Source organism: Ambystoma mexicanum, chromosome 5q (genome assembly GCF_040938575.1).
Source record: "Ambystoma mexicanum isolate Mex_15411 chromosome 5q, UKY_AmexF1_1, whole genome shotgun sequence".
Lineage (NCBI taxonomy): Eukaryota > Metazoa > Chordata > Amphibia > Caudata > Ambystomatidae > Ambystoma > Ambystoma mexicanum.
This window is the reverse complement of record NC_090933.1, coordinates 899,781,370-899,806,505: the sequence shown is the minus strand read 5'-3', so window position 1 is coordinate 899,806,505 and position 25,136 is coordinate 899,781,370. Positions and strand designations below refer to the sequence as shown.

The window sequence follows — 25,136 nt, the reverse complement described above, 5'->3', positions numbered from 1 at the left end:
AGCCCATTCTACACCTTTTTCCTACAACAGATATCCAGTTTGAACTCCTTGTTGTATTTCTTGACTGTGTTTCTTCCCTGCTAAGTACCCAGCACTGCATCATCACTGTGCATTTCTCTGTCTTTCTTTACAGCAGTGGAGTTTTGATAGTGTTTTTGATAGCTAAGTGTGCACTTGGTTTGTGTAATTAAAGTATTTATTTGTGTAGATCCTTGGTTGGACATTTTTTATTTCTGAACTGTTTTGCTATTACTGTTTGGGTTGCTACCAGCTCACATTCACAGCCTTTCTGAGAGTATAGCCTTCTCTTGACCCACGTTACTAAAAAAGGTGAAAAAAGTATCTCTCTTAGCTTATGATTGGGAATGGTGTTGGTTTGTTGGGGCTGAGTAGGCGATGTAGCAACTAATCATCCTTGTATTCCTGCAGAGCAGGCATCAATTCGTCACACATCCCTAAAGCAAACTTCCTGTTTGGGTGACTGTTTTTACATCCAATGCATAGACATTGTCTGACTTGCAACAGATAGCGCCTGACTCACCAATCTAATACTAACCACTCAGCGATCTCCAGAGTTGCAAGAAACAGGCTATGGCTGAAAGGGGAACCTTCCAGTTAATTACCTACCCTCGTCTATGGGTTACATACTCCCAATATTTGCCTACCAGGCCATGGAAGTGTAAGACATCTGCAGAACTTGTATTGCATCTAAGTCACACATTTGGTCTGGGCAGCTCCACAGACTGTAGCCTAGTTGGGGTGAAATATACCTGTAACGCCCAACTCCCCTGGACATCTTTCGGCCACCCTTGTGCAGGGGGGAAAGTGAGCACCCCCACCCCCACAGTTTGAAGACCATTGCCCTAGGAGCAGAATTTATGGTGCTAAGATATAGAGTTGATTTCTATATTCAAGGTGTGTGTGCGTCTGTGTGCGTCTGTGTGCGTCTGTGTGCGTCTGTGTGCGTCTGTGTTTTTTCTTTGAATGCATACAAGGGGTTTAGCAGGCTTGCACAGACATAGGTTGTTGCCAGAATGTAGCCTAGAGAAGATACCTACATTTATCACCATCACACAAGGTGGGGATGCTAGAAAAGGGAGATTTTTCTGCCTTCTCAAGTGGAAGAAGCATTTTTAATACAGAAGATACCTGTGGCTCCAAGTAGAGTTCTGAGTCCAGTCTAACACCCAGATTTGGTATCGACTTAACTGGGCGAGGACAGCGTCCATAGCAAAATGGCCAGATGAATGTATTCCAAGGGTTTATTGCAGTATTCACCATAAGGATCTCTGCTTTGGTTGGTTTAATTTTTAAAGCATTTTGATCAATGAGCACCTAATGGCTGCCAAGCAATTCCTAACAGAAGCCAAGCTTGTATCTCCATTACTGTTGAGTTTTACAAATAGCTTGGTTTCATTGACTTAATTAGCAAAGAACAGACCACTTTGACCGATTAGGTGCATGAGTGGTCGAATCCATGAGTGGTCGAACATACAGGTTAAACACAAGAGGAGACAACTCCGATCCCTGGAGGACAATGACATGCTCTAAGTAGAACGGTCTAATGCCTGTTACGTAAAAGAAAATATGCCCGAGGACAGTACCCTGAGAGCCCACAGCCTTCAATCTGGTCATCAGCATTCAATGGTTTACTTGCTGTTAAGTCCAGCGGAATCAGAGCACCTGCACTACCATTGTCACTTAACTACATAATTGATCCAACATTAAGGGGTGATCCGTTTCGTGCTTCTTTATGGTCTAAAGATGAACTGGGCCTGCTCCAGGACACTGTTTCCCTCCACAGAGGATTGTATTTATTGGACTACAGTGCGCTCGGTCTGTTTAGCTAGATATGGTAGCTCTGACAAAGGTCTAAAATTGCCTAGCTGAACAGATCTAAAGGACAATTTCATCAGCAAAGATTTTATAATCACTTGCTTTCTAATCCCAAGATGATTCCTGAAGTAATCAAGGAAGTGAGAAGGTGATGTGCCTCGAGGCCCACATTTGATAGTATCGTATAGCTATCTGCGGAGACATGGACACCTGGGAGGGAAAAAGATCCAATGCAGGGAATATACCTTCTAAGAATATATGCATACATATGTGGCACCCATGCGATTCCATTTCCACTTATCAGGATCTAACATAAACAAAGGCATGTGGTCTCCAGTAATGTAATTGTGGTGCAAAAGGGTGGTCATCCCGCAGTATTGTGCCCACAGTTTGACAAACCCAGTGTGTACTCCAGACAGTATTAACACCATGCAGTCCTACCTCACAGCAATCAATGTTATTAGGGAAAAATGGTCCGCCCATGTGACTGTCTTAAGAGGGAAACTTCTTAAGATGCAAACTGCTGCCACTCCTGAACCAATACATTGCAAAGTGGGCCTGTGACACCAAATAGCATCCCACAAGAATGCCAGAGCCAATCCACTTTATATAGGCTACTAAATACTTCCCAGTGCGAAGCCTCAGATATTCCAACCAGCTTCAAAACGGAAGCTTTCGGGTTGTGAAAAACCTAAATGGGAGAAAGGCTGATGTGGGCAGAACCTGGAATAATGGTTTAGGTAAAACTATAATTCTCACTCTTGCTCTTGGGCAGCCATTGTCTGCGGTATCACAACTCCTTTTTGTACACAGTTTTCAAATGGTTGAAAATGGGGGTATCAATCAGGCCAAATAACATTTAGGCATCTGTGCACAAATATCAGACACCACTGAAAGTTATTGGTACCTGAATTGTTCAATGCTCTACACTTAAAAATGTTGGACCTATTGCAGTTTACGAACAGTCCCGAAAATAATCCCAAGTGTGTAAACTCGAACATTAGTGAGTCTAGATGGACATGTGGATCAGTTATGTGGTAATTTATAGGACCATGGCACGAGCATACAGGGACACAAGGGATATACAGAATGCATTGCAACCACAAAATGAGCATGATATGTACTGAGCATTAGCATTCATCTACAGTAAGATTGAATATGCAGGAACAGCTACTGGGTATCAAGCATTAAACAGAGACCAAGAGCTACCACTGGGTACGAGGAGTACATAGCATTCCACAAACCTAACTTCCACTAAAGATGCACACTTATCATTCTGTCCATTATTTATGACTCCTTATGCTTTAAATGATGTTTAGATGTGTTCTAATGTTTACTTACAGATTGTCTCAAACAGTCCTCCAGATAAGATTTTGAAGTCGAGTATTGTGCTCCCTATTTTTTGATGTTGGTCAGTAAACATATGTTTTAACTATAAAACAGAAATGTTTTTGTAATAAATATTTCTTTGCAACCGTGAAAGCCAGTTTAGCCACTGGTGAAAAATCCCCTCTTCAAAACTGGCAAGCTCAATGTATATCTACACTAAAAGAAGCCGACATTTCAATTGACCTATTAATCAATTTTCCGGATAAAGCTAAAACTAATGCTCTGGCGCTGGGACTGAGGAATTACATGGAAGACCTGTAAATTATACTCATCATTCAAAGCAGGAGCCTTTGTGTTAAAACCATTAAATGAAGTTCCACTCTTTGGCCCACAAAAATGCAAGCCGTTCGATATAACAAAGCAAAAACAAAGAGGTGATGGCTGGAAGGTTTAGACTGAATCTTAACCACTGGCATTGCTGGGGGCAACCCTCCAGACCATCGTTCTTCGCCTGCCAAGCCATTACAGAAGGGGAAAGACCATATGCAAATCAGGCTTGGCCCCACCCCAAAAGGGGAAGTCCAGCCCGAACTGCTAGGTCACATCCCTTCTGCACGAGACCACAAGCATCCCCAAACATGTTTCACCCTTGTTGGGGCTCATCAGTGAGGAGTAGCTTGGGTCTCTAGGCCCAGCAGGCACGGGACCCATGTCTGGGCATACCCGTCCCACTCGGGGTGACAAAGCAAAAACAAAGAGGTGATGGCTGGAAGGTTTAGACTGAATCTTAACCACTGGCATTGCCCGGGGCAAAACACCAAACTTGAACTCTGCTTGTAGGTATTGTACTAAAAGCCCACATAATGAGACCCTTGAACATCTATTGACTGAATGCATAGCACTTGCAGAATTAAGATTACAATTCTTTCATAAACACCTGAAAGATTTTAGATTGATGACAAAAGAAGCTATGTGGTCATATATTTTTAATTCCACGAAAGTATCATTGAATATTGCATTGATTGTCTTTTTATTAACTCTTAACTTAAATGTTGTCCGAACTGAATTGTTTAAATTCAAACACACATATATTCTTGAACCTAAAAAAATACCTATACATAGGATGTTGCTCCTTTTTATGAGTCCAATTAACATGACAGATCATTTTAATGTGTAGTTGTGTTTTTACATGCGAAGCTGCTAACTCTTATTCATTGATTCTATTTCAAGTCGTTTTTAATCACTTAACATAGGGCACTGTTTTAATAGAGAGTACTGGTTTTAGCATGAAACAAATTGTTTGAATACTTTTTCCCTGACTTTGGTTGCACTTACTCTGGCAAAATTGTTTTAACACCTATACATTGATTGTATTCCAAGTTATTTTATAATTTAGCACGTGATTTTCTTTTAATATTTAATTCTGTATTTATTATCAGGAATTGTTTTAATATCCATCTATTGATTTTATGTTTGCTTACTCTAATTAACAGCCATGGATTTTACTGCATCTCTGAAAGTTTGTTTATATCATAAACTTCTTTTATCACTTGTTGATGACTATGTAGTGAGATGGAAAATATTTGTAAACATCTAATTTGATTGAAAAAGTTGTATGACAACTAAAAATATTATAAATACTAATAAAAAAATAAAAGAATATTTCTTTGCACCTAACTATGTATACACATTAAATGATAAATGGTTAACTCTTCGGGTCAGGCAGTAACAATAGTAGTTTCTTCCTGTGGCATTACTGGTCCAAACAGACTCGTTGAGCTATGTGTGTGAAAGCAGAAGGACAAACCTCTGTGTGCCAGTTTCCTATTTTTTGATGGCAGTATGTGTACTCCCTATTTTTATTTTTATTTTTTTGGAAGTACTTGACAATTGTTAGGGAGTAAAAGTGGTTGATAGACCCCTTATCTGTAGGGCTGGTCCCAAACGCATAGAGTTAATGTCACATAAGTGCGTTTGTTGGTCATCAATTGGCAAGGGGAGCCAATACTGGCCCCTGGTAGCTTTGAGTGTCAAGCTAACCAGGCTCTTCTAGGTTACAAGCAGAAGCTAATTAGCTCCCAGCTCCCCTCAATTTCGAACCCTGCATTATTACCAGGGGCTCTATGTCAAGTGCAAAAATTGGGAAAAGGGGACAACCTTTTCATGTTCCCCTTTCCAAGCTGATGGGACTCATGGACAACACCTGCACTGGTATGAACTCTAGCCCTTGGTGTGGAGTATAATATTTTAATCCAACATATAATATTAGGACCTAAACTAAAATGCTGTAAGAAAGCATGCCTCCACTCTACTACATTAAAAGCCTTCTCAGCATCCAAGAAGGCGGTGGCTATGTTCTGATCTGGTTGACGAAAGGAAATTATGCAAACATCCTCCTCCTAAGATTCATTTCTGTGGGCCTACCTAGAACAAAATGATATTGATCCCAGTGAACCAGGGAGGTACACACAGATGAATACGACTGTCAAGCATATTGGCCGATATTTTATTTTTCATGTTTAACATGGACAGTGGATGATTTGATCCAAAGGAATTAGGTATTTTATTTGTTTTTTGTACGACATGGTATTCGCATCATTCAGCTTGGGGGGCAATGTAGGTGTAGCATACGCCTTATTATAGGATTTAGAGATCGGTGGTCCTAATATGGCAACGTATCCTTGATAGTATTTAACTATTGGTCTGTAATGACTAGATCCGCCTCTTAAAATGCCAAATAACCTTCCTGATCTTAGGTCGAGTAAATAGCCTATACAGTCTAGAGGAGGCTTCACTGCTTGGATGCGGATTTGTAGCTCTTTCAATATACAAGGATAATTCTCCATTATCACAGGGGAGTTCAGAATTCTAGAGTTACCTATAAAACTGCACAACTAGCTCATTGATCCAAATGGCAGCTATGAGTCTATTAGCTATGTCATTTAATGTGCTGTGGATACTAGTGTCACTCCTTTCTCTGTTAAAAAAGCCATGCAAGCATTCGTCTTGGCTTCTCTCTTTCAACATACTTCCATGCTACCATCAGTCTTTTCAGGTATTTTCCTGCCATTTTATTAAACGGATCTAATTTTCCGCCACATCCTGATCTTTAGCTGTATTTGATTTTCACTGTAAAATACTTTTATTGGATTTTAACAGAGCTAGTCTGTTGTATATGTCCTTGAGTATTCATGTTTCTTTGGACAAGAGTATCTCTTGTATACATATTGTAAAGGCCTCTTCCAGTATGGCACAGTAGAGATCGTCCCTTCCTTAAACTTAAAATATTCCAGAATTGCTCCCTGCACAGCAACTTTAAACACAGCAATGGATAAGGCTAAACATTTAAAACGTCACTGCCCCTTGGCAATACTCTCAGTTGGGACTATTAGGAAAAGAGTGACAGGACTAGGACGCATGAATGTGCAAGCGAGCATGGTACATTCCACGAGAAGCTGATCAGAGCAGAGTACTAATCTATCAGTGTGGAGGGGCTGTGAAGCCTTGGGTAATGTGTATACCTTCTGAATCTCCACAAATCTGTGAACTCAAGGAATCCTACAAGGTCACTGCTGGAAGAGCAGATTTCAATATTGGTTCAGTGATAGCCTTCCTGCTCGCATCCCATATAACAGAAATCTCCCACCTACACTGTAAACACGTGCAACTTTTTTTCCAGGATCTGGCTGATTCCCTCAGAAAAGGTAGGAGAAACAGTGTTAGGACTATACATATTGAGTTTCTTAATTGTTTTGTTGGCAAGATCACCAATACGCAGACAAAACACACCTCGGGGTCCATTAGCACCTCTATCAGGGAAGACCATGTATCAGGTACCACAATGGCTACACCTACATAACATCCTAAGTATGAGCAGTTGAGCCTCTTTCTACCCCACGCTTGTGGCTATGTTACCCTTTGTGAAAGGTGTTGCATGACTTTCCGGCAAGCAAGATCATACTCCCATGCAAATTAACCGAGGCAAGAACCTGTCGCACTTTCATAGTTATTGAGTCCCTTTGTCAATTCTGTCATCACATTAATCTTATAACCTGACATCAAGTAGCATATCCCGTAGATTAAGGAGCATAGTGTTAGTTCTTGTTTTACTTTACAAAGTATGTAATCTCCCACAGCACTGCACCACTAGGTTAATGCTACAAGTACTAAATTGACATTCACATTCCAATATTATATTCATTACCTCCAATTCCCACCCACATTGACCAACCCAAACTGTCAGTGAGAACTCCACCCCACTAGGAACCAGAATGCATGAACATGAAACTTTCAGTGGTTGCTTGTGGTGTAGGTAAGCTTGTCTCATATGCCATAACCTCATCACACGCCACCGCGAACAAAAATAGTGTTACGTTGAACCATAACAAGAGTCCGCAGATATTTACATCTTACACATATAAAAGTACCATACATGGATACCAGAAAAGCTATGAATAGTAGCAATAATACAACGGGATCTGGCAAAGCTGAAGGTCCTATGCAAACACACGTTAGCAAAAATTGTCAACCAGGTGGGGTTGTGACTGCCCTCACTCAGTGATCCTAACAGTGGTGTAAAAGTCCATGGCAGAGTCTCCCTATATTGTATTGTTTCCATAGATTGTATTACTGCTTCCAGGTCTGTAAAAAAGGACGACTTCCCATTGACCATGAGTCTCCGTTTTTCAGGGTAGATCATGGAGTAAGTTATGCTCTTATTATAACGTTTTTTTTCTCCAATCTTTCTAATAGTTTGTGGACCTCTTAGACTCCAGGCTAAAATCTGGAAGGAACTTCAAGTCAGAGTTTAATCCTGCAGCATCTCAAGCCATAGTTCGGCTGAGGTCCAAGTGACCTATCTGCATACTCCTTTATAAAATGTGACAAGATGGCGGCCACTGGCAATAGCTATGGTATCACCTTTCCCCATTTTGCGCGATTCAGCCCCCTTGCTTAGTTCAAGTATTCCCACATTTCTTTGGTGCAATCTAAACTCCAAGTCCTCTGCTTCTTCCTAAAGTGCCTTAACTTCGTGACGTCATCTCCTACAGCACTAATCATCTTCTAATTTTTGCAAGACTGACCAGTGAGTTCCAACAGCCAAAGTATGTACATAGTCAACCCTGGAGGGTACACCCTCCATCTGGAAGGACAGCATGGAATAGCTCGTTTCCAGTTCCACCACAATTTCTTTTAAGGCACCAGAGGGATTTTCACCCGCCAAAGCTTAATTCGTTTTTGCCATGTTGGTCGTAGTCTCTCACCCTTTTTGAAAGGCAAATATTTGCAAATCGATTTGTCTTTTGTCCCAAGCATTTCTGTCTAGTCCTATCTGTTCCCAGGCTGTACCAATGTAAGCATTTTATTCAAATGTTTAAATAGAGATTATTGCGCTCCCAATGTCCCCAGATATAGGCAGCCAAGGCAACTCTGTTCCTAATCTGCACAGTGAACAGCGACTCTGTGAGGCACCTAGACAAGTGCTTGTACATATATGTTCAGATCACAAGCACATGTCTGTCGCAACTATATATTTAACACACCTTACAACCCGATTATAACTGAGCCATGAAATGGGCACTCACCATTTATATAGATATTAAATAGCCTCTGAGCATGGCAACTTGTGGTTGAGCCACCAGCCAGTTCTTCCTGCAAACAAAGTGTTAAGCGGTGGTGTATTTTGCAGAGTTAATACCCAAAACTGTGCTGAAGGGATAGTCTACTGCCCTTGCACTGCTGTCAGCTATCCTATTGTGGAGGTGCTCATGTGTGCATGCAAGTGACAGCCACAGATCAAATCGTTATACCCAAAATGCACCCACCACCGAGTCATCAGCAAGAACAACAGTTATTGCCTTCCACTGTCCTCCACCAGATAGCTGGTGTTAATCTGCTGGGCTGTCTGCTACATCTGTTGCACTGTAAGCCACTCTGCCAAGGTCTCACCACAATGTTAGTGTTCCCCGCTGTGACTTTCTCTGTCCTGTAGCTCAGGTAGGACTACCTGCCCTCATCCAAAACACAGCTTGTGCGGTGGATAACACTGATTTGGTCTCACATGCCCAGTCACCGTGGATACCTGCCTCATTGCTGCGGTGGGATCTGCAGGTGCTCTGGTTAAGGCCACAAGCTCCTCCCCGATCCGGAGTATCTGTTCTTCACTTGGAGCATGTATAGAATCTTCAAACATGAGCCAAGAAACCGGATCAAAACCCTGAGTCACTGGTACATGTACCAATGTGGCCCGTACTCAATAATAGGCAATTCTGAAGAACTGACTGTCGGTATTCAACGAAAATACTGTGTTTAAAATCCTGCATCACCCAAAGTCCCGCATTTTGGGACTACAAAAATCTCGTATTCCAAAATACTGAATTTGGGGAGCAGGGGTTGCGGGGGTGTGCCCCGCTCGCGTAATTCGATATTTTGGTCTGTGTGGGTGTCCCCCGCATCCACAACATGTGTTGCAGGGGACCAAAAGAAAAATTAACAACAATCTCTTATTACAAAATGCAAACCTATTGTGTTCGCGATTTTGGTTTTTGGGATTTTAACGTACATCCCTGACTATCTGCCTTCATTTCTTGAATCCGAGTAGAGCAAAGCTCAGATTTAAATGGATAGGTGCCAAATCTGACAGCACACATGGAGCTCGTTGTACTTTCTCTGTGCTACCTCCATTGAGCACAATTCAATGGAGTGAAGTTGCTAAAGTCAACAGCTGTCGCAGACTTTTACATGAGTGGTCCCACTTTTCTTTTAATATTGTAGCAGTTCATCATTTCTATTGAAATCTGGAAGCATGTATGTTTCATTAGGTTTGCCAACTCAAATCTGAATTCACAGCATGTGCCCTTCCTTGTTTTTGACATTCCACTTTGTGTAAGAACATAGATGCATTTCTAATCCACCTCTTTACCTGTGTTAACTTTTGAAGACATGCATTCCGCAGTGTGGTTATTTCGTCTCTAAAAGCGAACCATGCTCGTTTTGCCCAACATGTTTCTATAACTTTGTTACACAGAAAAGTCAACCAAATGATAAATGATAGGTTACAAAGGTTGGTGGCTAAGGAGATTCCCTGGTAATGGGTCTCAGAAAGACAACACACATTGCTGAAAAGATGTTGCATACTGTCCCCATGTTAAAGAATCAAAGCTATGGAAATCCTTTTTACCCAATGCAGAATCAGTATTTGGGTGGGACGCTTGATAAGTGTTCTTGATATGACTATTCATATTTGTACAGGATTTGGATTGTTAGATGGGGCATTTGTATCAAACTGTTTTAGTGCAGGTGTGTGATTTGGAAACAGGGAAGTTGGATTGTGCACATTACCAAAATGTTATAATCTTGGGCAAATCACCTTTATTCTCTGCACCTCAGTCCACTTAAATGTTTAAAAAAAAGGAGTGCATAAAACAGTGACTACCATAAGAAATGTAAATTTGTAAAAATCAAAATTTGTTTGTGGCTTGGCGAACCACGTTTCAAGGCCCTAGGATGCACTGTTTCTGAGATATCAGCACTACAATGCACTGCAACAAACTGCACCACACCAGAGTGAGGCGACAGGTGGGGAGAGAGCACAAAAGGTCCCAGTATGCAGCAGCAAACCAACTCTTGCCTCTCCCCAACGTCCCCTGCCTGGTATGTCAGCCAGCCACACGCACCCATTCTCAGTGCAGTTTACTTCACAGTGCAAAGCAAATCAAGCGATAGGCGAATCGGAAGAGCGTCCTACAGGATCATTGATTTTCAACAATTGATGAGAGTGTTGCCATGCCTGTCCACATAACCCATTCAAAGAATGGGTACTTTTTGCTAGTGCTATATAAAAATAAAATTATGCTGGCGAAGGCAATGCAAAGAAGGTCTTTGAGAAATGCGGCATTGAGGGTGAAGTTGAGGGAAAGAAGGCTGAAGAGGAGTCAGAGAAACCGGGGTAGTAATAAGCAAGCGAAACAGTGGAGCTTTCATGGTGCCGTCTCCAGATCAGGGAGAGGAAGGGCAGTACAGTACACTAGGATGGACACAGAATATCCAGACTAAAACGCTTCTGAAAGCAGTCCAGGAGATGTGAGGAAAGAAAGCATATATGTCAGCAACTGGATCCAGCAGAACCTATTTGGAGATGGTAAAGTTGAATTTGCAACAGGCCACTTTCTTCCTTCAAGTAAGAAACATGGCCCCGAGACAGCAGAGACGTGTTAAGCTCGGGGTGGAATATTGCAAGTGGTTCCATAATAGCTCATGCTAGTAAATCTTCAAGTGACATTTAAGAAAGTGTTTCAAGTGCATCCGGTTGAGGCATATGGGTTTAATAATGGAATTCACCCGATAAATCAAAAAACATCCCTGGACCTTTCGTGAAGGTAAGTCAGACACACACATCTGTGAGAAGCTGGATTAGAAACCACGTGCAAATAGTTAACCTGGAATGTACACTGCCATACATTGTTTTGAGGTGACAACCACATTTTAGATTCCACTTTCCCCTCTAAGCCATTCGTCAACATTACAAGCGGGGGCCCTTGCTTCATCCATCTATAACTCTCGTCTGCCCCTTTATATGCCCCACTACCTCTCCTGCCAGCGTTGTACTGTAAAACAGGTGCTTTGCCCGTAATTGGCTGCTTGGACTTGACAGTGCAATTAGAATCATGTGAAATTGACGGTGGGGCTCATGTTCAAGGCACAGCACAAAATGTTTGTGTAAACATGGTATACCTGCATTTCACACCAGGCCACATTTTCATAAATTTGTATGGCAGAGTTGGGGCAGTGATAGTAATGTGTGAATCTGCCTCCGCCTTCCTCTCCCACCTGCAAATATTTACACGTGGAGACCTGTTTACTCCACAGTGGAAACCTAACGGGTCCCCTATCTTCCATTACGGGAACTTAAATGAGCCCAATATGTCAGTCTATCATAGGGCGATGATATAAAAACCAGTTACGTGCAGCCTGTGAAAGGCATAAACACCCCATGGTAAGCTGCCCCAACTGAGGTTCCTTGAGTATGTTTGTAATGCGGAAGAACAGTGCAGGTTATGCAACGCGTGTCTCGGTCTAGCCGTTGCTTGTAGTCATGCAAGAATGAAATCCGAACAGCATCTTCTTGTAAAATGGCTTCTTAGTCCGATCAGACTGTGCAGCGTACTGGCTCTAGCCAGTGGCCCAGCAGCACTCTCATTCATCGAGAGGCTCATTTGGGTGCTTTGCCATGAGATACATGTGACAGACATCATGTGATGTAAGGCAGTATGGGCTCTCCCTGTGTGATACTGTGCTGTGTGAAGTGTCTTACGTTTACTGGTGCGCTTCAGTGCAGCAGTTTAGTTAACTGGCAGACTTGTACACACAACGCAGAACTCAAGTGCCCCGTGTGAGTTGTTTTTATACTTGTGTGCTTTCCATAAAACATGGATACGAATTCCAGAATGCACTCCTATCATCACGGGGCAGCACGAGAGTTCTGCACACCGAATACTATCCAGCATCGGGACCCAGAGCAGCGAGGACAGCCGGTTGGCACAGACCACAGCTCAATAGATAGAGAGGAGGCTGCAAACTAACCTGCTGGGAGCTGCAGTTGGGCAGACTACACTATCCCTTCGGTCCGTCGGTGCCTTGCGTACGGTGCCGCACTGAGGACAAACTCGTGAGCGCCTGCACTTGGGCGAGCGCCAGGAAGGATCACAGCGACTGCTGGCTCAACGTCAAGGGGTTGTAGGAGGAGTCTCCGCAATCCACCCCTTTCTGGGTTGCGTACACATCACAGAGCCTGCGGCGCAGAAGGGGTGCCACGTCCGTGCACTGTACGCTGCACTTAGATTGACATCTGCAAACAAAGACTTGCAACTGGTGAATTTCTTTGCTGCTGCACCAGACTTTGAAGTGGTGATCCAACTTAACTTTTCATTCACTGGCTGTGAATTGCAGATGTTCGCTGCAAGAACGTGGTCGTTTTTAATTTTAAAAAAAGCTAACATGGAGGTGAACTCTTTTAAAAGTAGGTCCTCTTCCGACCTAGGCAAGCTGCTCAAAATGGATTTAGTCTTCCTGTCTTGCCAGATCACCCTGATCCCTATGTTTGTAAAAAAAATAATAAAGCATTCATATAGACGGCTTGGATTGTTACTTGACTCTTTTGACGCTTCAATATGGTATGTTATTATCAAAACTAATTTACGGAGCAGAAGTTCAAAAGGCCACGTCAGCCATTCTAGCATTTGTACCAATAGTAAGCAAGATCTCTCAGGCTCGGACGACCCTCGTCTTTCACGTGATCCAAGCGGAACTTGCACCCGCAACGTTCCACGTCGGGATTCAGAGTGCAGGCTGTGCGCGAGATGCAGCAGCCCCCCCTGAGAGTATGGTATTAGAAGCGAGACTCTGTACATAAATATATATAATGAAGATTACCCCTACTTACTGCGTAGGGAGTCTTGATTCTATTTAAGACGAGGAAGCAAACATCAGCAGTTTCAACAAATAAGAGAAAAAAACACTGAAAATGCTTCCAGCGAATCATTTATTTTTTCTTTTCAAACTACGTGTCCCTCTGTCCTTGTAGTCCTTGACAGGGCCTTCCCAGCTCATATGTCACTTCCTGTCTTCTAACTCCTCCTCTTCTTTGGATGCTTTGAAGTGATCCATGACTGTGACTTTAACTGAATGTAAAGTCCCAACAATTTCTGGCTTTAACTGCCTTAGTTCCTCTGCGACCTGCTTCATCTTAACACCCATTCTGTCTCGAGACGCCTCTTCATTCTAGCCGCTCAGCTAGCCTTCTGATCATCTCATGTGGGGCATGCAAATCATTCTTGTTAGGGTGGAGCCTTCTGGTCATCTCCTCTGGGGCATACAAATCATTCTTGTTAGGGTGGAGCCTTCTGGTCATCTCCTCTGGGGCATACAAATCATTCTTGTTAGGGTGGAGTCCATGTACTGCATATCACAATATAATCAACCTTCTTATTTCATGATTCATACAGTACATGCGCCGGGTGGTAAATTAATGCTTGTCTCCTTGTCTTTTATAGAATCAAGACTCTCTGTGCAGTAAGCTGGGGTAACCTTCATTCTATCTCAAGACAGGAGGCGAGCATTATGGTTGTTCAAAGCCTCCCATTACTGCTATCGGTAGCCCTTGGATCTTCTTAAAGTAAAAAGCCTTAAATGCCCTATCGTTAGCCCACTCCGATGCTTGCATAATATCCTGCAGTGTGACTCCTGCTACAAATGCTTTTGAGGCCATTGCCCCTCTTACAGAATGCGCTCCAAACCTACACAGATCTATACCTGCTTGATGCATGATCTCTCGTGCCTCTAGGACCCTGCTCATCATCTGGCAATGGTGGCTGTCGCTACCGCATGGTAAGGTTTCCTACACGCTATTAATAGCTGAGTAATGCCTGCTGGCCTAAACTCTTCTGTCCTATGCGCATACTCTCTGATGCATGTTGCTATGCACCATTTTGGGTGTCCTAGTAAGTAGGGAAATGAAACAAACGTGGAGTTCGTCTTTATTCTCCTAGTCAGAGTAAACATCACCCCTTCCGGTCCGAACCTCTTCCTGTGCACCTCTAGTGCTCTGACGTCTGCTACTTTCCTGCATGATACTAGGCATAATAGCATGGCTAGCTTGCCTGAAAGCTGCTTTGCGGACAGGTACTTGTTTCCTGGCCAACTTGCTAAGAGATGAAAAACTATGGTTACGTCCCACAACTGTAAGTATTTTGGTTCTGGGGGGGCTTTCAAGCAGGCCCCTTTTATGAGCCGCACTACTGCTGGGTTCTCTCCTACCGGAATTCCTTCTATGGGTAGGTGGCCTGCTGAAATCGCTGACATATAGACTCTGATGGTTCTAAAGGCCTTACCGTCTTGCAGCAGGGATGCTAGGAAATTCAAGAAGGCTACTATAGGGGCAGAAACGGGATGAACATTTCTCCGTCTGCACCAGGCTGACCATTTATTCCAAGCTGCGTCGTAGCTCCTCCGTGTGGATGGAGTCCATGACTGCGATGAACTTTGCTGCCTCTTTCGAAATGCCTGGCAGTGCCCAACGTCTCCTGATATCCTGCACGTCATTAATGGGAGAGTCCCTTTCACTCTCAGAGGATGATACAACCCAGCTGGGTACGTGAGTAGTCGTTCTCCATCTGGCAGCAACTGCGGGAAGTCCGCGGTCAGCTCCATCAGGTTGCGGAACCACACTTGGGACTTCCACATCAGAGCTATGAGCACCAGCTCTGCTCTCTTCCGTCTCGTTTTCACTAGGAACCTGCTCATCATCACGATGGGGGAAACGCGTAGTGTAGTTTCTCTCTCCAGTCTTGCAGAAAAGCATTGGTTCCTAAGGCCGAAGCATCTAACCTCCAGCTGTAGGCTGTCTTTCTGTGCGTTTAGCCATGCTGCAAATAAGTCTGTGTGTATTGGCCCCCATAGTTGGTCCAGCCGCTGGAATATCTCTGAATCCAGCTTCCAATCGCTGGAGTCCGTCAAGTATTGGAAGTTCCAGTCCGCTATTATGTTTAGGGTGCCTGACAGGTATTCTGCTGTGACTGACATCCCAGACTGGAGATAAAAATGACAAAAGTCCTTTGCTAGCTCCGCTAGGAGTTTGGATCTGGTTCCTCCTAGGTGGTTGATGTACTTCAGCGCTGAGATGTTGTCCATCTTCAGCACAATGCACAAGTTCACTTTCCCTTTCGTGAATGTCTTGACCGCGAAGGAGCCCGCTAGCAGCTCCAGACAGTTTATGTGAAGCTGCAGTTCTTCTGCGCTCCATATTCTTCCTGTTTCTAGTGAACTGCAACATGCTCCCCATCCTATTCTGCTGGCGTCTGACTCTATAACTAGGTCTGGTCGGTCTCCGAAGATGGCTCACCCATTCCAGTCACCCGTTTTCTTCAACCGCCATTCCAGTTCTGTGATGGATTTGTGATCCAGAGGTACTGTTGATATTTCAGTCCTTGTCAGAGTTGTTTTATTTTCATTCTCTGTAAGGCCCAGTAATGTAGGGGACCCAGGAAAATGGCTTGAAAGGATGACGCTAGCAGTCCTACTATCCTTGCAAGCACTCTCAGGGATACTACTTGTTTGGATAGGCATAACCTGATCTCCTTCTTGATTGTCACAAATCTTTCTGGCTGGTATCTCTAGCGGCGTTAGTTTGGTGTCTAACACAAAACCTAAGTAGTCTAGCCGCCTCGCAGGCATAATATCTGACTGCTGATTCACTAGGAACCCCAGCGAGGTGAGAAGTGCTGTCACCCATGTCGTCTGGTATCTCAGAGTCTCTCTGTTGTCCGCTAGTCGCAGTATGTCGTCTAGGTAGATGATCATACGGATCCCCTTCTCTCTGATCGCTGCTACTACTGGTTTCATGAGCTTGGTAAATGTCCATGGTGCCGATGCCAGGCTGAAGGGCATTATCTTGTATTGCCAGAACCGTCCCTCCCAGATGAATGCTAGGAATGGTCGGAATTCCTCTTGGACAGGTATGGAGAGGTAGGCATCTTTCAAGTCTATCCTTTGGGAAGATTCCTCTGGTGGGAAAAAACGAGTCTTGCTGCCTGCTTTCCCAATTCATGCGCTCTGTTCTTTGAGGTCTCCTCAACAATTGGAATCAACCGGCTGTGTGACCTCTATAGCAGCCAGTCCTGGCAAAGATTCTGCTCTGGAGGGTTTTTCTTATTGAGGCTTGGGACTTTTCTAGTGAGGTGTAGGTTCCTACGAACCTTCCCATTTCTTTGCCGAATAGGAGCCCTTGCACTGTCTCTCCTGCTTCGTAGGTGGCTAGTTCTCCTAGTTTTTCATCTATCTTCAGCAGGAGGTCTCTTCTTCTTTCTGATGAGATTGCACAGTTCGCGTTCCCTAGTAGGCACACTGCTCTCTGGGCCCAGTTTGCTAGTGCATCTGGGTCAAATTCTTCTCCAGTGTCTCTTGCTCGTTCTGCTAAATCCATTATTTTCGCTAAAGGGCCTGCGAGATCTAGCACTTTTTCTTGCCAGCTCTTCCAGGACCTGTCCATGCCTTGGGTCTCTATTTGTCTTGGTGACGAAGGCCAGCATCTTTGGGTCTAGCTCTGGTGCTTCTGCTACCTTGCCTGGTAGGACTGTGTGGGGGCACTATGCTCTCATGCACTGCCTTACTTCTTTGTCTAGGACCTTTCTGATCCTATGAGCCATGTATTTTGATACCCTGGGTGATGGTTGCCAGTCTGTCGACATGGGGTTCCTGATGTTCTCAGGTTCGAACATGTCTGCAATTTCTACTTCTTCGCCCCCTAGGTACTTTTCTTTCTGGGCTTCCTTGCCCCCGGGTGGCTTCCACCAGTCTTGTTCTGGCTTCTCGTCTTCCTCTTGTGAGGATAGGGAGATCTCTGGTAACTCTTCTTCTGAGACTTCCACTTCTATCCCATATTGTCTTCCCCCTTGGCAGGGGTCATGAGGCTTGGCACCGCTGGCTTCTTAAGGAAAACATCTCTCATCTCTCTGAAGACGTCAGCAGCCTATGGGGCTTCTCTGCCTGCCCCTTTCCCCTTAAACGTCTCTGTACACCCCTTATTGCCTCTATCCGAGGTTGTAGTGGGCGTGCTTTTTGCTTTTTCTGTGCTCTTACGGGGCTGGCTTAGTATAGATTCTAGTGTAGCCATCCTATCTTGTAAGGGGTTTATCCCTTGCGCCATTGCATCCACCAACGAGCGCCCTAGCACCACTTTAAAGCTTGCAGCTAGGTCTTGCGTCTGCTCCTCTTCACTCCATTCATTCTCTGACATGTTGTCTGGGTGCTTAGTGCTGTTACCTGGACTTGCAGGTTGAGTGGCACACCCACTGCTGGTTGTGTTGGAAGCTACTATTATCTTATTATGATATTTATTCTCTTTTTCTTTTTTTTTCGTGGCTGGCACCTTTCTTTTCTTGTTTTTCTGGAGGTTTCAAGCGTCCTCCTAAGGGTGGCTTGCTCTGCAGGCTGTCTTTGCTGCTGCAAGTTGTGAATTGGCTCGCAGCTATAGGGCTGTCAGCGCTCGTCTGCCCGCTCCTGTAGCATTGCTTTCACGTGGCGAGCTAATTGCTGTGTTTGCTTGTGAATGGATTTCAGTCAATCACTGCTGCGGTCCGTGTAACTTTTGAAATCAATTCAGCACTGCATCCATATTTTCTTTGGAGCCTTCATTGATCCTATGACACATGTCGCTCAAGCTCAGCCCCCACAAAGTTGGGGGCTTGCTTGCTTGCTCTTTCCTTCATCAGTGCGGCCCCGCCCTTGCAAGGGAGGTTGCCTGGGCGCTCTACTCTGGAAGGTAGACGAGCCCCTGGCTGTGTCAGTAATGTGACACAGGTCCCGTCTCCCTTCCTTCGTTGCTCGTTGTACTTTGCTCGTGTTCGCAAGCTGAATGCTAATCTTGCACGCTGCTCTGTGCGCTCCCCCAAACTGTGCACTAATCTTCCGTGCTATGTTAGCAACTGTCGAAGAGTTATTTCAAGGGAACGAGTGTTCACACTTTCATGTTATACATGAATATATATATATTTTTTTTTTATTTATTTTGATATAGCTGAATAATTTCAACTTTTCAAAAAGAGAAAAGAAAAGAAAAGGAAAGGCATAATGAAAACAGTAAATAGCAACAAACTAAAATCAACAAGTACAAAATACATGCATATAATTGTACATCGATTCTTCTCTAAAAATTGCAATTTTAGCAGCATAAAAATTACAAAGCAGTTGATAAACAAATCTGGCTCGTAGCTTATTTGGTTCGACATTACTTAGTTAAGGCAGGTAGAATTGCATCCAAAAATTGCACTAATGATTTAATTGTAGAAAATTTCATATCAGCACATACTGCTTCCCAAATTTGTGTGCCATTTTTTTGGCTATAAAAATTCATTAAATTTGTAAAGAATTTGGACCGTTGATCATGCAAGCCACTACAAGAAATAATCAAATGTTGTAATGTCTCCTTTTCATCAATTATTCCACAATAGCGACAATAGTCCATGTTATTTGGAATCATATGCCGCCTCACAAGGACTTCTCTAGTAGGGAACAGATTCAACCTAAACCGTAGATATTTGTTCCTTATGTCAGTGGAGGGACATTTCAACAAGTAGGGCGCAGAGTGGCCCAAAAGTTTATGACCAAAGATACGTCTGTCAAAGTCTTTATATTTCAGGCATGCGGTTTGATTAAAAATCCATGACCATTGATAAAATTTTATCTTTGCCCGAGCAGGATTTTCAAGTAAAAAAGGGATTGATATGTTAGTTACAAGCAAAATGTCAATTACATGATTACGCCAAGTTCGTGGATAAGAGTAAGTAGAAGAAATCAAGTAACGAGCTACAGTGCTTAAAATATTATTCATTCTTAGGCCCAATAAACATTTGCGGAAAAAGGCACACATCCGCCATTTGACTCTAGAAGCCATTGAGTTCAAGCCAAGTTCGAATCTTAGTATGGGCATAGGAACACAATTTGGTAAACGTAAAACGCTCTTCCAGAAAACAGCTTCAAGCTTATTCCATATTCTATCACTAAGACAAAGCTTGGATTCTGCAGCATATAATAATATAGGTATAACTTTTTGTTCGTAAAAGAGCAAAAGATGTTTTAAAGTGAATTTGCCATACTTAAAGTTCAAGATTCTTGCTTGCGAAGTCAAGTTAGCTAGTTTAGACTGTAAATTGGGTAAGTAAAGATTGTCATTTAATGTATTTTGCACCGTAAGGCCCAAATATTTATATTCTGAGACGGATGTCAATATATACATGAATATATATGTGCTACTAGTATTCTTTGAAGAGGGTTTCCATTCGTGTCGAAAACGATGAGTTATATATTTCTATACTTCAAACGTTCTGAGGTAAAGAAAAGTGTACTTATCTTGCTGAAGAGCAAGAAAGTAAGAGGAGGAGTTAGAAGACAGGACGTGACATATGGGCTGGGCAGTCACTGTCAAGGACTACACTACAAGGACAGAGGGAAATGTAGTTTGAAAATAAAAATAAAAAGAAAAGGGTTAGTTGAAAGCATTTTCAGTGGTTCTTTTTCTTATTTGTTGAAACTGATGAAGGGTGGTAATAAAGAAGTTGAAGCATAATGCTCGCCTCCTGTCTTGACATAAAATCATGATTAGAGGAAAACTCTACAAATTATTACTGAAATGTTGTCACAGTGAAGCAACTGTGTTAACCACTGTTGTGGCTTGCCTTGGGAGCAGACGGACAGTTGCTGTGGACACACAGCACAAGCTGATCACGTTGCATTCTCGTGGCCACACAGATGCTGGGATCACCCTGCTACAAACACTCAGTTCCGGGGTCACATGGAGTAGACACGCACACTGCTGTGAGCACACCGCGTTGCACACAGTGAAGTGAGTCAGACACAGAGTTGCTACTCATTGAGTCTGCCAACATACTACTGCACGTGACGGCAAGAGGCTCCCTTTATCAAGGGTACGTCTTCATGACAAGGGGGCTTAATGTGGACACCATCAAACTCCTCCTTTTCCATAATGAACAAAACCATATACATCAAGCATGTGAAGTAACATTACAACTGGGGGTGCATTCCAGTCTGTGCACCCCTTCTGATGTCTAGGACAACAGTCCTTTCATTAGCTGGTGATTCTAGATCCCTGGGTCAAACTTCTCACTCCACTCACGCCATAGAGTCTTCCCCCAGTTTCCTGTTGGAGCTTTCCTCTTGGATTGATGGTAAAACTCCTGCTCATCCTCCCGGGTCCTAAACTGGAAGGGAAGAAAACATCCTCATATTCTTCTTCTTCCCACATGGGGCCTCTTGCTTCTGTTGGCGCAAGCTGAGCTGCTGATGTTCTGGGCTGTGTCCCCCCCACCGCTCTTGATCTGATATGCTCCCTTGATGGAGTAGCTGGTGATGGGACTCGACAGACCCTTGCAAAATGGTCCTCCTTTCCACACCTTCCACATATGTGTCGTTTGGCCGGACGCTCATGTACGTGCGGTAGATCCCAACCACACTGGGTGCAGGATGAGGCACCTCCAGCGTCACTGTCCTTCCTGTGCCATTCATCTTTCCTGAAGGCCCTGCTTCCCTTTGCCTTCCCCACTGCACAGACCTCCTCCAGCTTCACCTTCTGCATGGACACATCCATAGCAGACACTTTCACCTCTGCCAGTTCATGAGATCACCCCATATTCAGGATCCTTGCCAGTGTAATACTGGGCTCTCTGAGTACCTGCCTCCTCAATTTGGCAGAGCTACAGGCAAAGATGACCTGCTGCCTGATCCCATTATCCTTATTGTTTCCTAAAGTACATGATAGTGCAAGGTGCCTCAGCCTTCCATGGAATGCGTTCATGCTCTCCCCCTCGTTCTGCCGTGCTGAACCGCTCATAATCGATGTTATTCATGGGCATAATGTACTCATTTAGTACCTCAATGGCAGCTGCATATGAGGGATCTCTAGGCCGAAGGGTCTTAAACAGTTTTTGTACTGCTGGACCCATAGAGTATAGCATGGTTAGCCGTTTTGCCCGATCACTGACCTCGATAGCCTCAAAGTATAACTCAAGCCGTTCGAACCATGAGGTCCACCGAGGCCCAAGGCTGGATGGGGCCCCAACTATTTCAAATTCACTCAATAGTGCCAGTTGTCCCTTTTGGCGGTGTGCTCTGCCAACCACTCGTGCTCCATCCCCGTTGTCTCCCATGGTGATGGGTCGATGCAGTAGCTCGTCTTGTGACAGTGAAGCTCAATGAGTGGAGAGCAGACTGGAGAGTGTTTTGTTGCCGTCCACCTACCAGCGATGACACACTGCTAGAACTCAGGGCACACAGGTGATTTCAGGCACTGCTGTCTGAAGGGCATCTGGGTTTCCCAGCCATGTAGATATTTTCCTTCCCAGCAGAAAGACACGCACTGTTGGTCTCGGCTTCCATCCAGTAAGTGCAAAAGTGCACCCTTCTTCGCTGGGTACACTGTCTACACTGTCTCTTTTTTGTTGAAGCGCTCGACATGCAATATTTCCTTTCTTTTCCCTTTCTGTGGCTCCAGGCACAGAGCACATGCAAATACTGCTCCTTCTATTGTCAAGTGCAGACGTGCACTATGCCCTTTCTTCTTGGATCGCTCTCAGAAGCACCTATTATGAACATCCAAACCGAAAAGCAATTGTGCAACACAATAAAGCATGCTCTCACTGTCGAAGGGTGTACTCAAGTGCAGGGTTCCATGCATTCGCAGATACTTGAATGGAGAGGAGAAATGTTGATAATTCCTTCTGTTTATGGCTTTTATACAACTGTGTAAATGTGTACATTCTTCTTAGAAACTTTGTACGATCGTCTAAACGTTTGATGTGTGATTCTATTGTTTGCACCAGAGGAAGCTCCTGCTCTTCATCCCACCAGAACTCAGACTGTGGGGGGCCCTCCTGGCAGCAGGCACAGCCCCTCGGTCGCTGCCTGGCCTGTAGACGGGCTCCTGCATTTGCTGCAACAGGCTTGGAGCCGCCGCGCGGATCGGTGCACTCGCCCTTCTTGGTCTCTGTGTAGGTGGGATAGCCACAGCTTCTGCGGATATATTCTACGAGACCCTTGCTATGGGACGACGTGGTCCTTTCCTGGCTGGATCCTACACTGTTGCCTGAAGTGTCCAGTCCTGGGCTCTTCGTGGATTGGTGTGGTGACTTGATGTTGGGGCCGGCAACAAATCTGCTCTAAAGCTCTTCTATAATATGCGTGCAAGTGGGCATGCCCTGGTGCCACTGGGACCCCCCTCGACCCTTCCGCTGCTTGCGCGGATGTGGAGGCCTCTACAACAACATTTGTCCCACCTCCTGTTCACCCCCAACAACGGATGACCGATCTTTGGTGCAGAAACAACCAGTGAGTGCAGCACGCCACAGACCCCTTTTGGAGCCTGTAAACCCTCGCTGAGCGGAGCCACCACTATTCAAGCTCAGACGGCCCTGCATTGACGCCCTGCATTGGCGCCTGTCATCTGTACGCCACCCTGCGGCAGAGCTCCCAGGCATTGCTGCGGGCGGTGTGCATTGCTCTGGACTGAACACTTGCCTGGCACCGTGCAGATATCACAACGTTCCAGGACCATCCCAAATGACTTTGTTGCTCATTTATTGTGGCCTGTCCTGGTGGCAGGCTTCTGCCTCCCCAGATGTGGACTTAATGCTGTCAAACCGCACTCGCCCTTAATGCTGGTTGAGGAAGTGGGGCAGTTATAATATTCTGAGGCAGTCTCATTGATACCTGCTTTGTGGTGAGCCGAAGGCCCCACACGGCTGGATCCTGCATTGGCGCCTAGTGTATTGCATCCTGCGACCTGGGTGGTCTGCTGGGGTGCTGGGCCCATTGTCCATGTGTCTGTATACGCTCAGAACTCCGATACATTGAACACATCTGGGAGGCTGCCTAGGGGCTCTTTAGGTTTCTCATCAACCCAGATAGGGTGACCTTCTACTGGTGGATAACTGCAGTATCACCCCTCCAGTCTCAGACCTCTCTCCAACTATCCCTGGATCTCACTAGCACTTCTACTCAAGCGGCACATCTCTCCCCAGCTTCACAGAGGGGCAATATGATAAAGGGATCTGGTGGAAAGAAAAAAGGGCCTATGGACTCTTACACCCAGCACCCCCGCCAAATCCTCAGGAGTTGCTGACCTGACGACGACCAGGTGTGGACTTCAAGTGCTACTAGAGACGACCATTTGTTGGTGGCAATGCAGAACGGATTCATGGCGTCAACATGAAACTGGACGACATCGTGTCCACCATTGGCTCTTTGAAATCTAAATTGGAGAAGCATAATTGAAGCTGAGACGAGGATTGACATGGAGGTGACATGGAGGACAAGGTCGAGAAACATGATCGCAACATAGCGCAGCTGCAACAAGAGGTCAATAAGATAGGCAACAAGTGCGAGGACTTGGAATCGCGCTCTAAGTGCAATAATATCCATATGATTGGAATCCCGGAAGCGGCCTGCAAGGGCCCGATGGAACCTTTAATCAAAAACCTGTTGAAAACAATGTTTGATCCTTCAAAGTCTTCCCCGCATTTCCTTGTGGAGAGGGTGCATCGAGTTTTGGCTCCTGTCCCCATGCCAGGGGCCCGCCCTTGCACCACCCTGGCCAGACTACTTAACTATCGAGACAGGGATCTAATTTTGCGCCTGCCTAGGGAAACGGGCGTGCGCGCTCTGATATGAGGCCTCTGACATTTACATTTACCCAGACTTCTCTGCCAACGTACAAGCTCAACCGAAATCATATTATCCTGTTAAAAAACTGCTATGCATCAGACAAGTCCCTTATGCACTGTTGTATCTGGCCAAATTGCGAATTCAGCATGGTGGTTCACGCACATTTCTCAGAGAACCCAACTGATGGCGTGGCCTACATAGAAGCCTACATTTCTATTCCACTCCCAAAGCAATCATGGCCGCAGCCCCCGCCCACACAAAAGTTATCCCGACATTATGGACAATGATTGACCAACAAGGAAACGGAATAGTTCTCCCCTTTCGTAGTGCCGAAAATGGATATATAATCTTTGTGTACCTGGGGCTGGCTGCAGATACTGCATCCAGCTGAGCGATAGCAGTTTCTGCTCGCAGCGCACACCAGAGAATTTCCAATTTCTTTTTTTTTTTTATTGGGGTCCATCATCAAGTTGGGGGTGATGATGTGGGTGGCGGAATGGAAGTGCATCGAGTTGGGGTTAAACGATGTACAAGCAGAACAAAGGTTCCAGGGGATTGAATGTTTTGGAATTGTATTATCATGTTTCTTACTGAAAAGGAGTGCAGACAGTCCCTCAATTGCACATTGCAGTATTCTCCTCCTTGTCCTTGCATGCAAGTTTGGTCCTCTACTTAACATAATCATGACGCTATGGAGGACACAATCTCCTTCATGACCTGGAATGTCCAGGGCCTCAATCATC

At 44.6% G+C, this 25,136-nt stretch overlaps 1 protein-coding gene across 1 annotated transcript in view; it reads right to left on the bottom strand.

The window, feature by feature from the left end:
* The window catches only part of CPQ (carboxypeptidase Q), a 1,957,200-nt gene extending 1,944,292 nt beyond the window's left edge, over positions 1 to 12,908 (bottom strand). Inside the window, exon 1 of the mRNA XM_069621402.1 lies at positions 12,748 to 12,908. The gene's annotated coding sequence lies outside the window, so the exon portion shown is untranslated. The remainder of the gene's footprint in view (positions 1 to 12,747) is intronic.
* Positions 12,909 to 25,136: the final 12,228 nt, after the last annotated feature.